This window comes from Triturus cristatus, chromosome 4_1 (assembly GCF_964204655.1).
Source record: "Triturus cristatus chromosome 4_1, aTriCri1.1, whole genome shotgun sequence".
Lineage (NCBI taxonomy): Eukaryota > Metazoa > Chordata > Amphibia > Caudata > Salamandridae > Triturus > Triturus cristatus.
In genome coordinates, this window is record NC_140585.1 from 1081613260 (window position 1) to 1081625907 (window position 12648).

Below are 12648 nucleotides of genomic sequence, written 5' to 3' on the forward strand. Positions count from 1 at the left end.
CTTTGACTCAACCTCAATAAAATATATGCAAACTCAACAACATATGCAAGATAAAGTAGTGAAAAAGAAAACATGTTGCTGTCTAAATACAGCAGGCATGCCTTTTATAATGAAACTAAACATAGCAGTGGATGTCAGTCTTGTGGAGGTATTGCAAATAGGCTATTGTTTTAAATTTCCAATATGCCGGACACATTTAGAAGCAATGTATTGGCCATCTTGGAATGGTAAAACAAAGATACACTATGGACAACAACATTTCATAATGGTCTCCTGATGTATAGGAAGAGGCCACATGAGATACAGAGTACTGCAGATTAAACGAGCAGCAAGCAAGTGACATGTTAGCACTTACTGAGCACTGTACTATGTGCTTATGAAACATTACAATTAAAAAAGGGGCACCAAATTAATTAAAGGAGAACTATGAAAGGTGAAAATTGAGAACTAATGGACTGCTCAACAAGCCTTGATACTGCTGAGCATTCATTTTCAGGTTGTTGTAGATGTCATCAAAAAATGCTGTCATTCACAGGGCAACCGAGATAGGACTGATGTGGAGTGAACCATAGCCCCATGCAATACGCTGTCGTGGATGGAAGCAGAGTGTAAATGACACTCAGACAGCACACTGTATTACAGGGCTGACCCAAAGGTACTCCAAGTATCAATAATGATATAAGTTTTATATATATACATATTATTTAATAGTGGTTTTATTACAAGATCCTGGCAGACAGCAAAGAAGATATTCTAGCAAGGCTTATTACAATGAAAATTACGCCCCCCACCCCCTGGGTTTGTCAGAAGTGACAATCAACACCAAAACTCTTCCCTACAAATGTAATCTGTGACATTTTATGTAATAAAATACCTACCTGTAGGCTATAGTACAGAGAAATAACAATCCCCTCTCAAATGCCTATTGGCTTTAACAAATGCTTTTTACAGTCAATATCTCAGGCCTACTGATTTACAATAACGTTTCATAATAAACAGATCAGAACTATGGCATAATGAACAAATCAGGCCTCTAGCTATTATCATAGGCGTGTCATCATCACCATCTGAAACTTACTGTACTGAGCTTAAGCTTTCCTAAAAGGCAGAAATCAGGCATAGCCTCATAAAAGGTACATAATTTACAACATTACAGTTGTAAAACAAAATACTATCTTCTAAGATAGCCTAAAAAGCAATTTGACACACAGTGCAAATCTCTAGGACCCACTATTTCTAGAGGGGGTAGTGGGCACCCTCATCCCTGCCTACTACAGTAATTTGTGAGATTCCATGTTACAAAATACCTATCTGTAGGTATTAATTTGGAAAAACATAACAATCTACACTTAAATGCCTATTGATTTTAAAATATGGTTTTCACAATCAATATTGCTGGCCTACAGCCTTTATCCTGACCTTTCATCATAAACAATAATTTCTACAACCTTACCATTGGCCTGTCATGGTAACCAACTCTGACCTACTGTATTGGTCATAAGCCTTTCCACAAGACAACCATCGGGTATACCATGATAAAATATCAACTATGCACAAAAGGCAGTTGGAAAAACAATGTAAAATCACTACAAATAGAGCTTGATAATGATTACCAGGGTGTAAATCATCTTTCTCCATGCATTGCTTGGGTGGGTCACCAATACCAAAATCCTCATCTATTACAGTAATCTGTGAGATTCCATGTAACAGAATTCCTGCCAACAGGCTTTGATACACTGTTATAACAATCTACCCTTAAAAGCCTATTGCCTTTTTCACACATGCTTTTCACAATAAGTAAGTCGTACATGCTTTGTCATAACTGTTTATTATATTCAGATCACTCCTAAGGAATCTGGCGTAACATTTCTCCAGTGAACTGATAAACCCTTTAGCTTTTGGCAAGAGCTTGATACTATATACAATACAGGTCTACTGAAGTAAGCATAATCTCACAACCATCAAGCGTACATTTCGAAAATCAAAAATATGTACAAAATTACAGTTGGCAAAACAATATGTAACCTCTGTCAATAGAACCTGACAAGAATCTATCACACTGAATTTCTACTCCAATGTTTTGTCAGAGTGGGTGACTGTTATGTTGTTATTTTAACTGTTGGTGGTATGCACCCAACAGTCATATGTTTACCTTTGAGATGTGTGTGTGTGAGTGTACTTGGAATGCCACTTGGTAAGTGGCATTCGAGTTCTCCAGTCAGTTGCTGTTGTACCTGGAGACTGACGGATGTATATCCTGGCGCTCACCTGTTTCTTGTACAATTATTTATCTTCAATAATAATATAACTATCCTCCTGGCGATCTTCTTTCACTTCAATTGGCGACGATTTGGGATTCGGAAGCATAATTTACTTGGAGGAATTTTTTATTTTTTTTTGCCATTTTTTTTAACAACTACGAGACGACAAGCAAGGTGCAGAAAAGACATTGCAAGAAGTTTTCGTCGGGAAGATAGACGGTACAAAGGAGTACGTGTGTAAGTTTGGGCTTACTTGTGGATGTGGATTGGGGCAGTTAGAAGGTCCGCGTTGACTGCATCTTTCAAGCAGCATGGAGGTTCTGAGGATGGCTTTGCGCGGAGCTCCTGACGTAAGCTGGGAGTGTTGATACGTCAGGAGCATGCGCAGTACCGCTGAACGCGGAGACGTCATCGCGCAAGGTCATGTTGCGTGACCTTGCGTAGCGGCCATTTTGGGAATCCACAACAAGTACGTGCAGTAACTGGCTTCCGACTTGGTCGGAGAAGTTTTACCACGGGAGGCTGGGAATAAGAAGAAAGGCTTAATGGAAGACTGTAGAAACAGGTGAGACTGTCGGGGCATACTAGCGGCGTTATATAGAACGCTTGGATATTATACAATATTATCATAAAAATATTCAAGGAATATATATATATTTTTTTTGTGTGTGTGCCATTAAGAGAAGATTCCCTACAACTGCTAATTATTAATGGATAAGGGGATAACAAAGCAAATCTTGTAGAGGGAAATATGGCACAACAAAATTTTTCTAGCAGCAATCCACACCCTTTTTGGGCTACAGGACCAGAACCGAGTATTAAATGGATGGAATGGAAGGAATACTTCATAAATTACATTTGTGCAATAGATGAGGCAGGGAAAATGAAGCCTGAACAAAAAAAGAGGATACTCCTTCATTCTTTAGGACCTGTGGGATTGAAAACTTATTCGAGAATGTCTAAAGTTTTGGATGCTAATTTAGATGCCTTCGAGAACACTCTCAAGGATATGGACAGGTACTTTGCTCCAAAGGTTTGCATAGGAGTAATAAGGCACAGATTCTTTCAGAGGAAGCAGACTAAAAATGAAACTGTGGATGAGTGGTTGGATGATTTAAAAAAATTGGCTATAGATTGCAAGTTTGATAACTTGCACGATGACCTAATTCGAGACCATCTAGTCATGCACAATAACAATTCACCTATACAAGACCGCTTATGGGTGAATGGTGACGCACCGCTCGATGATGTGTTGGCTATAATGAGGAAATCAGAGATGTCTGGTAGATGTGCGAATGTGATCAATGAAGCAGAGAGAGAACCTGAAAAGGCACCGGACACGGTATTTAAAATACAAAGCAAAGTTAAAAGCAATTTTCAACAAGCTCAAGGAATATGGACAAACCAGCCGTCGAAGAACCAGGGGAGAGATGTTAAAACTGATGATAGAAAGTGCTATCGTTGCGATAGTAGGGATCATTTGGCTTTTAGCAAACCGTGCCCGGCGTTACGAAAAAAATGTGGCATTTGCGGCCTGTTGGGACATTTTAGTAAAATACATATGGAATGATGATAAAGGAGATGATGATGATGGTGATGGGGATGAAGATTGTGTGAAGAATGTGAGAGGCAATTTTATTTTGAACATTAAGGATGATTCTATGGAAGGGAAACCTATTTGTGAATTGTCTTTAGGTGGGGTAAAGGTAAATGTGTACGCAGATTCAGGATCACCATACACCATTATAAATGAAGAAGTATGGAAGAGGAAATTTGTAGATAAAATTGGAGATCATTTAAATGCATCAGATGTGAACCCAGTGAGTTATACAGAAGAAACAATTGACATGCTAGGATTCAGGTGGTTAACTTTTCTTTTTAAAGGAAGATCTACTAGAGGGAAGTTATATGTAGCTAAGGTGGGACAATCTGTATTGGGCTGGTTTGACCAGAAAGACCTACACATAATTTTAGACCCAAATAGTGTGGAAAAAGTACTTATTATGGATGAATGTAGTAAGATGGGTGAGGTACTGAACAAGAAATTTCCTAAAGTGTTTGGGAAAGACTTGGGGGGACTTAAAGGTTTTGAACATAGAATAGTCCTGAAAAGTGATGCTCAACCAAAAGTTCACAAAGTTAGACCTATCCCTATGCTAATTAGAGAAGAAGTTAAGAGAGAAATACAAAATGTATTGTCTAAGGGAGTCATTGAAGAAGTTGAATCATCTGAATGGATCTCTCCGGTCGTGGTTGCCCGCAAGCCTAACGGAAAGATTTGTTTGTGCATTGACTTGCGCCATTTGAATAATAATATAGTAATTGAGAAGTTCCCATTACCAAAACTTAATGAGATGGTATCTTCCCTAAGAGGTGCGACGTGGTTTTCCACCATTGACCTCTCCACTGCCTATCATCAAGTGGTGTTAGAGCCGCAGTCCAGAGGTCTCACGGCTTTTATTACCCCTTTTGGATGCTACCAATTCACACGTATGCCTTTTGGGCTTGCATCTGCTGCGGCAGTCTTTCAAAGACTAATGCATAGATTGTTTGGAGAAATGGAGGGGGTTTGTTTCTTCCAGGATGATATTTTGATAGCAGCAATCAACAAAGAGGAACATGATACCAGGTTAATTCAGGTTTTAGGAACATTACAGTCGGCGGGACTAACTGTTGAATTAACAAAATGTAAATTTGGACAAAGAAGTGTCTCGTATTTAGGACACATTGTAAGTGAGGAGGGAGTTAAGCCAAAACCGTCGCTTGTTGAGAACATTATTAAGTCACCTGCTCCCACTTCTAAAGAAGAAATAAGATCATTTCTGGGCATGGCAGAATATTGCGCAAAGTTTATAAAAAACGTTGCATCAAAAGTCTACAATATTCGGTCCCTCTTACAGAAGAATACTCAATTTGATTGGGGTAAGGAGTGCGAGAGAGAATTTGCAGAGATCAAGGTGGACCTACAAGCTGTAAATGCTCTAGCTAGCTTTGACCCTGACTTAGAATGTTTATTGACCACGGATGCTAGCGACAAGGGGCTAGGTGCTGTTCTGTCACAAAAAGGAAATGAGGGGAAAGAGAAAATAATTTTATTTGCTTCTAGAGCGTTACCACCTGCAGAAAGTAAGTATCCTATTATAGAGAGGGAAGCATTAGCATAACCTGTGACTATTCGCACGGATCACCAACCTCTGGTTCGCATTCTGTCTAGTGAGGGTACTGCAGTTGCTTCTGCTAGATTAGCCAGAATATCAATGAGGATGAAGGAGTACATCTACAAAATGGTTTATGTACCGGGCAGAGATAATGTTGTGGCGGATTGCTTATCCAGGTTGCCCACTCCATTAGAGGAATGTGTTGATGATCCATGGGGGAATTGTAGTGTAGCATTCATACATGATTCAGGTGCACCTGCGATTAGTAAAAGAGAATGGCTGGAGGAACAATCTAAAGATGAGGTATTGGAGAAAGTGTTGGAGTACATTTGTAATGGGTGGCCAAAGAATGGAAATATCATGGGGAACTTGCGGTCCTTTTGGGAAGTACGGATGGAACTTTCCTTAGACAAAGATTTATTATTGAGAGGGGATAGAATCGTTCCTCCAAGAGTGTTACGCAAAAGAGTATTACAATTATGTCATGAGGGACATTTTGGTATTGTCAGAACCAAATTGATAGTGAAAGGGATGTTTTGGTGGCCTGGAATTGATAAAGAGATTGAGAGTTTTGTTAAAGGTTGTCCAGTTTGTTGCTCAGCAGACAAATCTCTAAAAACTTTAAGACCTACAATGAGCGAAGGGTTAATTCCTAGTCTTCCTTGGGACACAGTAGCCGTGGACATCTTTGGACCAGTAGGTGAGTTAAAGGAATATGGGTTGGTGGCTATTGACCTGTTTACTAAATGGCCTATTGTGAAATTTGTGGAAAAAGCAGATACTCACTCTGTTCTTAAATGTTTAGATAATATCTTTGTAATGGAGGGCTTACCTGTTTGCCTTTTGACGGACAATGGGGTACAATTTCTATCTAACATGGCTAAAGATTATTTTGAGAGATGTGGTGTAAAACACAAAACCACAACACTATACAATCCAAGTGGGAATGGCACGGTGGAACGATTTAATAGGGTGATCAAGGGTGTTATACAAGCATTGTTGAACAAGAACTTGGATTGGAGAATACAGGTGCAGAAAGCAGTGTTGTCATATAGGGTCACTTCTCAAGTTCAGACAGGGTTGTCCCCTTTTGTCATGATGAGGGGTAGAACACCTAGGTGTAAGTTTAATCCTAGTTGGCTGGTAGAAAGCAAAGTGTAATATTGGTCTCCTACTGATGTGAAAGAAAAATTGGAGTTAGTACATTCAAAAACCAAAGATTACTATGACAGTCACCATGGTGCCAAGGAAGTGTCTATTAATGTGGGGGATTGGGTGCGTGTCAAGAAACAGGTCAAGGTCATTAAAGGTGAAAGTAAGTTTGAAACTAGTAGTAGAAGTCTTAAGAAATTCTGTTAGACTTGAAGATGGGAAAGTTTGGAAACTTAAAGACACTGCTATAGTTAGTATCAGAATCATGATGGAAACAGTCAGGTACATGATCACAGGGGAGATTTTGAGTGGATTGAAGATTATTTTGAAAATAGTAATTTACAATCTCAATTAGCTACTGAAGGTGGTCATGATCCTGGGGTGGTTCAGGATGGACAGATTGGAAATGGGGGTGTGTCTATTAGTAATGGAACTGCGGATCCTTCTTCTTCCTTTACGGAGGGGGAAGGGTCTGTTAAGAATCATTCTGTCATGGAACCTTATCAGGAGAATGTCAACTCGAATCTGGAGGTAACAAGAGGAAAAGAGTCTTGCCTAGTTGGTTCAAAGAATACATTACTTGGTATTAAGTTATGGAGATTATTCTTTGGACTTTTACCCTTGTTTATATTTTATGGGGGTTTGTTTTGTTTGTTTTGCTATTTTTTTTCTTGGGTTCAATTGTTGTTTTTAAGTGTTGTTGTTCATTACGGAGGGGGGATGTGTTATGTTGTTATTATAACTGTTGGTGGTATGCACCCAACAGTCATATGTTTACCTTTGAGATGTGTGCGTGTGAGCGTGCTTGGAATGCCACTTGGTAAGTGGCATTCGAGTTCTCCAGTCAGTTGCTGTTGTACCTGGAGACTGACGGATGTATATCCTGGCGCTCACCTGTTTCTTGTACAATTATTTATCTTCAATAAATAATATAACTATCCTCCTGGCGATCTTCCTTCACTTCAGTGACCAACAGTAAAACCCTTACCTACTATAGTAATCTGTGAGATTATATGTGAGCACATTACTTTCTGTAACCTGTAACATAATGTGATAATAATTATGTTGCAGGTTGGCTTAACCATATTGGCCTTACCATATGCTTTTCATAATAAATATGCCAGGACTATTGCCTTTGTAATACCTTTTGGCATCTGAAAGACAATTTTTCTACACACCGATGAAGCCTATAGCTGATATAATTGACTTTTCACCATAACCAAGCTAGGCCTACTGGACCAAGCGTAAGCTTTCAAAAAAAGGAAACCATCAGGCATACATTCAGAAAATAGCAAATGTATACAAAATTACAGTAGGCAAATCAAAATACCATCTCTCCTAACAGGGCTTAACAAGTATTCTGACAGTACAAATTTCCATACCTGTTGTTTGGCAGAAAGGGTAACCAACACTGAAAACATTGGCTACTAAAATATTCTGTGGGATTCCATGTAATAAAAAACCTTTCTGCAGGCTTTTATTTAGATTAATAACAATCCCATCTCAAAAGAATGTTGATATATGTTTTTCAGTATGCCACACTAATAAACATTCAGGCCCATAGCCTTTATCATTGGCTTGTCACCATAACCAACTAAAACCTACAGTACTGAGAGCAAGCTTTCCAAAAGACTACCACCCAGCATACAGTAATAAAAGTACAAATGTATACAAAATTACAGTTATCAAGCAAACTGCTAAGAAAATCTAACAAAGACTATTGGAGTGCATATCGTCTATCCCTACGGTTGTTCATGTGTATCACTAACACTAAAACGCTTGCCTACCAGGATAATCTGGGAAATTCCATGTAACAAAATACCTGCTTACAGCATTTTGTGCAGTGTAACAACTATCCATTCATAAAAGCTTATTGTCTCTACCGGTTGATTTTCACAATTAATAGGTCAGGTTTACTGGCTTTCTCATAGTGTTCCTTAATAAACTTATCAAACCTATGAAATCTGACATGAATGTTCCAAATAAACCTTTGCCATACACTTAACACCTTAAACAACACCGGCCTAATCAAGTGCACGCAAACTGGCAACCATCAGGCATATAGTTATAAAATTATTAATATTTACAACAATAGAGGATTCAAAACAATATACAGCCCATCCCAACCTAACAAGAATATTTGCAGGGAAACCCCCCTGGTTATGTCAGGGTGATTTTTCAATGCCAAAACCCTTGCCTTCTACAGTAATCTGTGAGATTGCATGCAACAAAATACCTATTTGTAGCCTTCGATATAGACCAACACCAATCCACAATTAAATGCCTAACATATGCTTTTCATTATAAAAACAGCTAGCCTTTAGAATAACTTTCATATTAAACAAATCAGGACTAAAGTAATGCTCATGCATGCTGCATCTAGCATAAACTATGCCACAAGCTAAAAGTGGAATTCAGGCAGTCTTGTTAGTGGAAGCACACATAGTCAACCCAATCAAACCCTGTACTCAGGAGAACCAACATGTGGATTCAACCTAAGCCCCTCTCTCAGAAAGAAAGCTCTTTTTTTGTTGACCATTTTATGTCTGTGTAAAGTTGCGCACCTAAAAATCCATATAGGTTAATGACAGCCCTTCTTTCACTTGTGCTGCTGCCAGAGAAAAACACTGAAAATGATCTGGTTATCTAAGACCCTTTATTAACATTAAAATGTCATGCATGTGCCCCCGAAAAGTCGGGGTGGGAGGAACTCACAGAGTTTCACAATGTAGAATTCCATGGAGTTACCTGCAATGTAGCGCCAGTAGCATGAACAGTACTGAAAATCAGCACAAATGGGACCACGAGTTATGAAAGAGAGCACGGCCATTCAAATTCAATTTGCTGCAGCTCAAGTGGAAAATCTACTTGTGCGACAGCAAATTTTCTCGATTGGAAGACCTCTGACTGTGACCTCACACTAAGGGATGCGAAATCTCGCTTGCACTCACCAGGTAGCACCTTCTAGAGCCTCATGGGAGAAAAAGTCTATCATGCAGCGATGGGCAGAATTTGTCCAGAGCTTCATGTTAAACAGTAATGCAGAGTGACCACAATCGGCCAATTCAGCAGGTGCAAATAAATCATTCTATCCATCCCTACTGAAAAGTTCAAGCTCAGTTAGCTGGATAAATAAACAAAGAAATTATCATAGATGCTTGGAGGGCAAGCACTTTTTTGAGGAAGCACCCAATCAAAATATGTACTCCTGGCTTCGAGCATGTGGGCCTTAACAAAGTCCCTCTCCTTGTAACTCTCACATAATTGTCTTGTGCTAGCTGTGCTGTCAAGCCGGACCATAAATGTAGCTACATAGAACATCTTTCTTCTTTAGCCTAACCATATAGCAAGGTCAACCCATGTGTCACAGACTGCTCCGAGTTATACTGTTACTCTATCTTTCAAACTATTTTTTAAATTATAGTTTATGGCCAGAGACAAATATGATAATGCTAATATTTTTCTTTTGTATGGTCTTTCCTAATTTTATTGTTTTGAGGATGTGAAAAACACATCTGTAGATTGAGAACATTTTCCTAACACTTTTGTGGTGACTCATGTAGCAAAAATATCTCTCCAATCAACCGTAATAACTAGTAAACTGTGTTTAGTTCTGTTGAAGTATGGCCTTTTTGGTCTTTACGATGAACTTCAAAAGTAACCCCAATTTTGTAATTAGAACAGTGTAAAGTCTTTTAGTATATGCTCAGAGGATTCACTGCAGTTCAATGTGTGATAATATTTACCTTGAGGGAAGTGCTAGGTTCAATATTGTCCTTAAATAATTTTTGTTTTACCTGGTATAATGGGAAATCTGTTCACTGGAGGAAATATTATGCAGCATATCATTTCCTGAAAAATGTATTCCTTAAACTGTTTCGTGTTTATATATGGGTAAAAGTTCTTGCTTCATATTTTGTAAAGGACTGAAGTCAAGTTTATTGAGGTCACAGAACTTCAAGCTGACTTGCAATATCCCAATAACATTTGGAACGGGGTTATTCTTTGCAATACATAATCATACCAACACCTTTTTCCTTGAAACCACTATCATCCTCATTCAACCCATGACAGGGGGTCTACCAGTATCTGAAGTTGTAAAGGCACCAGCTCTCCCACCCACGCTGCACTCTGTCTACAATATATAGTGATCCCATTTATTTACTTATACCTATTCCATCGTCTGCCCCCACTCCCACCCCACCCCGTTCCAGCCCCGTCTCACCACCCTACCGCATTTACCTGTGCGGTCCGCCGCTGGTCATCAGAATACATTTTGTTTTAGTGTTTATGATGCTCCTTTGATGATTGTTGAGGGCTGGGCTCTTTTTGTCTTTCTGATGACAAGCCTTGTGCTAGATTTGGGCTTCTCTTTAAGGGGTATAATGCTTGCTTTGTGTCTCAATTTAGCAATACAGCAGCAGTCATAAAGCAGCAGCAAACAGAGAATGCAGACCTAGGTGTTATCTGGGCTCAGAGGAAGGGACACGTACAGTAGGAAATTGGTGTTTGGGGCACAGTTCTTTAGGGCATTGCAGGAGTCAAATTGAGTGAGTGCTACAGGGCTCTGTGAAAAGGTGAAGTGAAAGCAGAAGACAGTTATGTAATGCATCTGGATAACTCACAGGAGAAATTTACTCTGTTGCCTGTGAATAAAGAGCCTTTTTCATACTATTCACCCATTAGAGTAGGTTTAGGGCATTGATTTTTAATTGATCCCATATCATGAGTGGCCCCTTAAGCCACACTGACATTTTAGTCACCTGAACAGTGTATCCTATGAATGGTAGTTTTGAATTTTAACATGATAGGCAAAGTAAGGGCTTGTCTTCACTGGGCCCTCATTTCCGTACTTCGCAGTGCTGTCTTAGCAAAATAAATCTGGAAGCCCCGACAAAAAGCTGTGTGTCAGGCTTGGAGGTAGTACCTAACGAAATAAATTGTGGAGGAGGGCTGTGGAAGGTAGCAGTAGGAGGAGGAGGATAAAGAGTAGAATAATAAGGGCTAAGGCCCAAGGAGGCTAGGATGGCCATGGGGACACATACAAGAAGAACCTGACCTATGGAGACCTAATCTATGAGGACCAGAGTTACCAGTGCCAGTGGAGACCAGGGAAAAATAGACAATGAGGAACAGGACAATGAACAACAGCACTAGGGGTGCCGGGACCAGGGTGAAAAGGATCAAGAGGGCCAGGAGGATGTGGAACAGAGTTTCTGAACCTAGTAGGAAGGGCCCAAAGGAAAAGAAGGACCAATGTTAGAAGAAACGGAATGCCCTGGACCATAACAACAAGGTGGCAAGGGTGTGTGCTCACCAACCAGGACTAGAGGGAAAAGGACAAATAGGGCCCGGTGAAGCAGAACCAAGTTGACAGACCAAAAAGAACCAGTACCAGGAAATCAATGAAGAGAAGGGCCAGAGACAGAAGGACCATGACCACAGACATCAGATAATGGGGGCACCAGGAAGATCAAAAGAACTACCAGGGCTAGCAGACCTCTACACCCTCAATTAGAATGACCAGGGGATTATAAAAGAGGAGGAAGTCTAGGTCTACCTCAACTGGAGTCAGTAGGTCCAGGAGTGTCAGGAGGATCCAAAACCAGAGAGACAAGAACCACATGAATCAGGGTGACTTAGAACATAGGAACTTGGAGGTCCAGGACCAGAGGGATGAGGGAGACCAGACCCAATAGGACCATTTATAGGACAACCATGACATAAGGTGCCATGATCAGATGGACAAGAAAAAGGTAAAATAGGCAAAGCAGGAAACCAGGACGACTAGTACGAGTAAGATGAGATAGGAAGACCGGGGGATGGAAGGGCTAGGAAAACCAAGGGCAATGGAACCGGCACTAGAAGTCCAGAAACATAAGGGCCAGACAATGGAGCACCATAATTAAGACCACAACTACATGGTCCAAAGAATTAGGTACAGGCAAAGAAGGGGACTAAATAAACCGGATGAGTAGGACCAGGAGGCCTGATGGATGAGAATTAGGGTGAGGAGGATGCAAAAGTCCAGGACCTGGATCCTGTGAAACAGGATATCCAGGATCCAATTAACTTGG